The sequence below is a fragment of the Procambarus clarkii genome, chromosome 33 (genome assembly GCF_040958095.1).
Source record: "Procambarus clarkii isolate CNS0578487 chromosome 33, FALCON_Pclarkii_2.0, whole genome shotgun sequence".
Classification (NCBI taxonomy): domain Eukaryota; kingdom Metazoa; phylum Arthropoda; class Malacostraca; order Decapoda; family Cambaridae; genus Procambarus; species Procambarus clarkii.
In genome coordinates, this window is record NC_091182.1 from 10549498 (window position 1) to 10555705 (window position 6208).

Sequence of the window (6208 nt, forward strand, 5' to 3'; positions counted from 1 at the left end):
GCATCGAAAAAAACACGGGCCATAGATCGGCTTGGGAAAAAAATGTTTGTAAAACCCAGGGGCCATAGACCGGCTATTTAATCCCCTTGAACGGACATGTGCATGGACCACTGAGGCATCGAAAAAAAACACGGGCCATAGACCGGCTTGGGAAAAAAAAGTTCGTAAAACCCAGGGGCCATAGACCGGCTTGGGAAAAAAAAGTTTGTAAAACCCAGGGGCCATAGACCGGCTATGAAAGAAAATTTGAGAAAACCCTGGGGCCATAGAACGGCTATTTAATCTCCTTGAACGGACCTGTGCATGGACCACTGAGGCATCGAAAAAAAAAAACACGGGCCATAGACCGGCTTGGGAAAAAAAAGTTTGTAAAACCCAGGGGCCATAGACCGGCTATTTAATCCCCTTGAACGGACATGTGCATGGACCACTGAGGCATAAAAAAAAAACACGGGCCATAGACCAGCATGGGAAAAAAAAGTTTGTAAAACCCAGGGGCCATAGACCGGCTATTTAATCCCCTTGAACGGACATGTGCATGGACCACTGAGGCATCGAAAAAAAACACGGGCCATAGATCGCCTTGGGAAAAAAAAGTTCGTAAAACCCAGTGGCCATAGACCGGCTTGGGAAAAAAAGTTCGTAAAACCCAGGGGCCATAGACCGGCTATGAAAGAAAATTTGAGAAAACCCTGGGGCCATAGAACGGCTATTTAATCCCCTTGAACGGACCTGTGCATGGACCACTGAGGCATCAAAAAAAAAACACGGGCCATAGACCAGCTTGGGAAAATTTTTTTTGTAAAACCCAGGGGCCATAGACCGGCTATTTAATCCCCTTGAACGGACATGTGCATGGACCACTGAGGCATCGAAAAAAAACACGGGCCATAGACCGGCTTGGGAAAAAAAAGTTCGTAAAACCCAGGGGCCATAGACCGGCTATTTAATCCCCTTGAACGGACATGTGCATGGACCACTGAGGCATCGAAAAAAAAACACGGGCCATAGATCGGCTTGGGAAAAAAAAGTTCGTAAAACCCAGGGGCCATAGACCGGCTATTTAATCCCCTTGAACGGACATGTGCATGGACCACTGAGGCATCGAAAAAAAACACGGGCCATAGACCGGCTTGGGAAAAAAAAGTTCGTAAAACCCAGGGGCCATAGACCGGCTATTTAATCCCCTTGAACGGACATGTGCATGGACCACTGAGGCATCGAAAAAAAACACGGGCCATAGACCGGCTTGGGAAAAAAAAGTTTGTAAAACCCAGGGGCCATAGACCGGCATGGGAAAAAAAAGTTCGTAAAACCCAGGGGCCATAGACCGGCTATGAAAGAAAATTTGAGAAAACCCTGGGGCCATAGAACGGCTATTTAATCCCCTTGAACGGACCTGTGCATGGACCACTGAGGCATCGAAAAAAACACGGGCCATAGACCGGCTTGGGAAAAAAAAGTTTGTAAAACCCAGGGGCCATAGACCGGCTATTTAATCCCCTTGAACGGACATGTGCATGGACCACTGAGGCATCGAAAAAAACACGGGCCATAGATCGGCTTGGGAAAAAAATGTTTGTAAAACCCAGGGGCCATAGACCGGCTATTTAATCCCCTTGAACGGACATGTGCATGGACCACTGAGGCATCGAAAAAAAACACGGGCCATAGACCGGCTTGGGAAAAAAAAGTTCGTAAAACCCAGGGGCCATAGACCGGCTTGGGAAAAAAAAGTTTGTAAAACCCAGGGGCCATAGACCGGCTATGAAAGAAAATTTGAGAAAACCCTGGGGCCATAGAACGGCTATTTAATCTCCTTGAACGGACCTGTGCATGGACCACTGAGGCATCGAAAAAAAAAAACACGGGCCATAGACCGGCTTGGGAAAAAAAAGTTTGTAAAACCCAGGGGCCATAGACCGGCTATTTAATCCCCTTGAACGGACATGTGCATGGACCACTGAGGCATAAAAAAAAAACACGGGCCATAGACCAGCATGGGAAAAAAAAGTTTGTAAAACCCAGGGGCCATAGACCGGCTATTTAATCCCCTTGAACGGACATGTGCATGGACCACTGAGGCATCGAAAAAAAACACGGGCCATAGATCGCCTTGGGAAAAAAAAGTTCGTAAAACCCAGTGGCCATAGACCGGCTTGGGAAAAAAAGTTCGTAAAACCCAGGGGCCATAGACCGGCTATGAAAGAAAATTTGAGAAAACCCTGGGGCCATAGAACGGCTATTTAATCCCCTTGAACGGACCTGTGCATGGACCACTGAGGCATCAAAAAAAAAACACGGGCCATAGACCAGCTTGGGAAAATTTTTTTTGTAAAACCCAGGGGCCATAGACCGGCTATTTAATCCCCTTGAACGGACATGTGCATGGACCACTGAGGCATCGAAAAAAAACACGGGCCATAGACCGGCTTGGGAAAAAAAAGTTCGTAAAACCCAGGGGCCATAGACCGGCTATTTAATCCCCTTGAACGGACATGTGCATGGACCACTGAGGCATCGAAAAAAAAACACGGGCCATAGATCGGCTTGGGAAAAAAAAGTTCGTAAAACCCAGGGGCCATAGACCGGCTTGGGAAAAAAAAGTTCGTAAAACCCAGGGGTCATAGACCGGCTATGAAAGAAAATTTGAGAAAACCCTGGGGCCATAGAACGGCTATTTAATCCCCTTGAACGGACCTGTGCATGGACCACTGAGGCATCGGTTAATAATGTATTGACAGATGCAATATGTATTAAAATTCTAAAAATAAGCCATTCATTATATACAATGTGTGATAATTAAAGCTGGTGCATATAACATCCTTGTCAGGCACATGCAAAAGTGAACACTTCCAGAATTGGAGACATGCAGAAATGTAACATGTGGAAATAGAGGCATGCCAAAACAAAGACATGCATAAATTCAAATTCTTATCGAAATAATTTCTAGTGATTATTATATAAATTATTTCATCAGTACTAGATCAAATATTCCATACCATCCTCCCATTGGAAAGAGTAATCATGTCCTGTTAGACATTAATTATATGTTGAGATATAATCTAAAAGAAAATAGGGACATTGAAATTGTTGTTAAACTCTATTTCAATAAAGGACACTATAGGGAACCTCGAACCCTGTATTAAAAGAGTAAGTGAAAATATTGGAAAAAATAATTAAAGCTAAATGTGAAGAACACCTGGAGATATGGTGCCCATATCTAAAGAATCACATCAACTGGAAAAGGTATAGACATGCCAATAAGTGGCTCCCAGGTTAGAGGCATAAAATGCCAAAACTAGATGGTAGAATAAAAAGAAGATATTGTAAAAGGTAACCAAACAAAGATGCCACAGAAATATTAGAAAATTAACTTTCGCAAGCAGCGTGGTAGACATGGTTGGAACAAGTTAGGTGAGAGGGTGGGGGGAGGCCAAAACCATAATCATACTCATCTGTATCAAACCTTATTACAGGTAAAACCAATAGGCAGTCTACTGTATTTTATCAAACCCTTATTAGAATAATAGATCTCGTAATAATTTTGCAAAAATAGTGGCATTTACTATTTTTAAAAGATTATTAAAAAATTTACCGATATGGTGCATTCGGAAGACAATTCCAATTTTTCACTTTTGACAATTGAGCACCTGCTACATCCAGATTCTAGGGAGGAAAGGAAGGACGATCTTACTGGATCCCATAGCCTCTCCGAGGCACAAACCAGGCTTTTACACAACCCCCCGCCCCCCTGCACCCGAGCTCAATTGTCAAAAGTGAAAAATTGGGTTTGTCTTCCGAATGCACCATATCGGTAAATTTTTTAATAATCTTTTTAAAATAGTAAATGCCACTATTTTTGCAAAATTATTACGAGATCTATTATTCTAATAAGGGTTTGATAAAATACAGTAGACTGCCTACTGGTTTTACCTGTAATAAGGTTTGATACATGTGCTATGTGATAAGGACTTTGATATATGTGATAAGGACATGTGCATGGACCACTGAGGCATCGAAAAAAAACACGGGCCATAGACCGGCTTGGGAAAAAAAAGTTCGTAAAACCCAGGGGCCATAGACCGGCTTGGGAAAAAAAAGTTCGTAAAACCCAGGGGCCATAGACCGGCTTGGGAAAAAAAAGTTCGTAAAACCCAGGGGCCATAGACCGGCTTGGGAAAAAAAAGTTTGTAAAACCCAGGGGCCATAGACCGGCTATGAAAGAAAATTTGAGAAAACCCTGGGGCCATAGAATGGCTATTTAATCCCCTTGAACGGACCTGTGCATGGACCACTGAGGCATCGAAAAAAAACACGGGCCATAGACTGGCTTGGGAAAAAAAAGTTTGTAAAACCCAGGGGCCATAGACCGGCGTGGGAAAAAAAAGTTTGTAAAACCCAGGGACCATAGACCGGCTATGAAAGAAAATTTGAGAAAACCCAGGGGCCATAGACCGGCTATTTAATCCCCTTGAACGGACATGTGCATGGACCACTGAGGCATCAAAAAAAACACGGGCCATAGACCAGCTTGGGAAAAAAAAGTTTGTAAAACCCAGGGGCCATAGACCGGCTATTTAATCCCCTTGAACGGACCTGTGCATGGGCCACTGAGGCATCAAAAAAAAACACGGGCCATAGACCGGCTTGGGAAAAAAGCAAAATAGCCGGTCTATGGCCCGGCTGATGGCTGTGCATGGATGGCTAATGGCTGTTAGTTATGGAGCTAGGTTAGACTATGTATGTTTAAATCTCTGATTTAAGGTGGCATCTAGATGGAAATTGAAAGTTGTTGTAGGGCATTGAAAATTTATTATCCTGATACATGTGAAAGGTGCTGCAACTGGGCCAAGTTTCAGCATCGCAGCCTAAATAGAGAGGGAGAAAAAAAATAAAAAAGTTTTTTTAGACAATTTTTCACCAATGTTCAAATCATTTCACAGCCCACAATTGTGAATCGAAATAAGTTCTATGACACTTAGCTATGACCTTACTATATAATAAAGATTTGTGTGGTGGATTTTTATCCCAGATGTATTTAGTGCAATAATACAGATTTTGTAAATTTCCCAAAAATCCTATGCACTAATATGATATTTATAAATATTTATAAAATCAATAAATCTACGTAGAAAGAAAAGCCACCACAATGTTTTAGAGGCATAAACTTTACATATAATGTGCAAGTTTCATGTAAATTGAATAATAAATAAAGTCTGTGAAATCAAATACAATTGTAAAATATTTACCTGCACAAACGGAGGTTAAAGTTCAGCCACCTTTAGCTGAGGTTGATGTTGACCGATATCATTCAAAATTTGCACCCTTGTAGATAGGCATGGGTTCAGTAAGGTGTGCAAGTTCCATGCAGATCGCCTGATAAATAAAATAAAAAAAAAATAAAAAAAAAATAAACAAAATAAAAATTGCCACCAGTTTTATATGTACAAATATATATGAAGTAATATCACAATATAACACTAAAACATACTAACCTAATATAATTGGTCAGAAATATGGGTCCTCAAGGTGGCACTGGAGTGGCACTAGTAGGCACCTGCGCCATAGCCGGGGTCAGCTCCCTCAGGGGCCTTTCTTGGTCTGGTTGTGGGTCTCGTTGGTTTCTGCATATCCTTGTCCTTTTTCTTCAAGTACCAGTCCCTGGAGTAGAAGGTGGAGAATGTGCGGTGGCAGAGGGTGGGATTGTGGTGGGGGGGGGGTAGCGGGCTGGTTCCTCACACTCGCGGCTGAGAGGCCTCCACAATCTTCACTCGTCAAAGTGCGTAATCCATGGATTCTAGCCAGCTCGCACCTTCTATGGGCAGCTAGCATGCTTTTAGCTTTCAGAGTTTTCTTCATCTTCGTTTTGTACGTCATTTTGCAGTAAAAATAGCACAAATACTGATAATTCTGGGAGATATTGTGAGCGCGCGTCCACGATAGATCTGCTCGCTATCGGACACAGAGAGTGACTGACTTATGTTAGCAATCCCATCCCTCCCTCTCTCTCGACTCTCGACTGTTGCCAATAAGTGAGTTTATATTTTTTTATGCATCACACGTTATTTTCAACGCTATTACGAAATATTAGACAGCTACAACGTAAGACGCAATACCCCACGGCGCACCCAGCCCGCGAGAACCGGAATGGGGAAACTTGCAGCAGGAATTTTGACTCTAATAACGTTATTTTTCAAGATAACAT

The 6208-nt window shown here is 42.7% G+C and overlaps 1 long non-coding RNA gene across 1 annotated transcript; it reads right to left on the reverse strand.

Annotated features, from left to right (window-relative positions):
- Positions 1 to 4792: 4792 nt before the first annotated feature.
- On the reverse strand, positions 4793 to 5982 carry LOC138370684 (uncharacterized). Its single transcript, XR_011230206.1, has 3 exons — positions 5499 to 5982; positions 5253 to 5379; positions 4793 to 4871 (listed from the first exon to the last, which is right to left on the reverse strand). It is a non-coding gene; the product is annotated as an uncharacterized lncRNA (long non-coding RNA).
- Between the last annotated feature and the right edge of the window lie 226 nt (positions 5983 to 6208).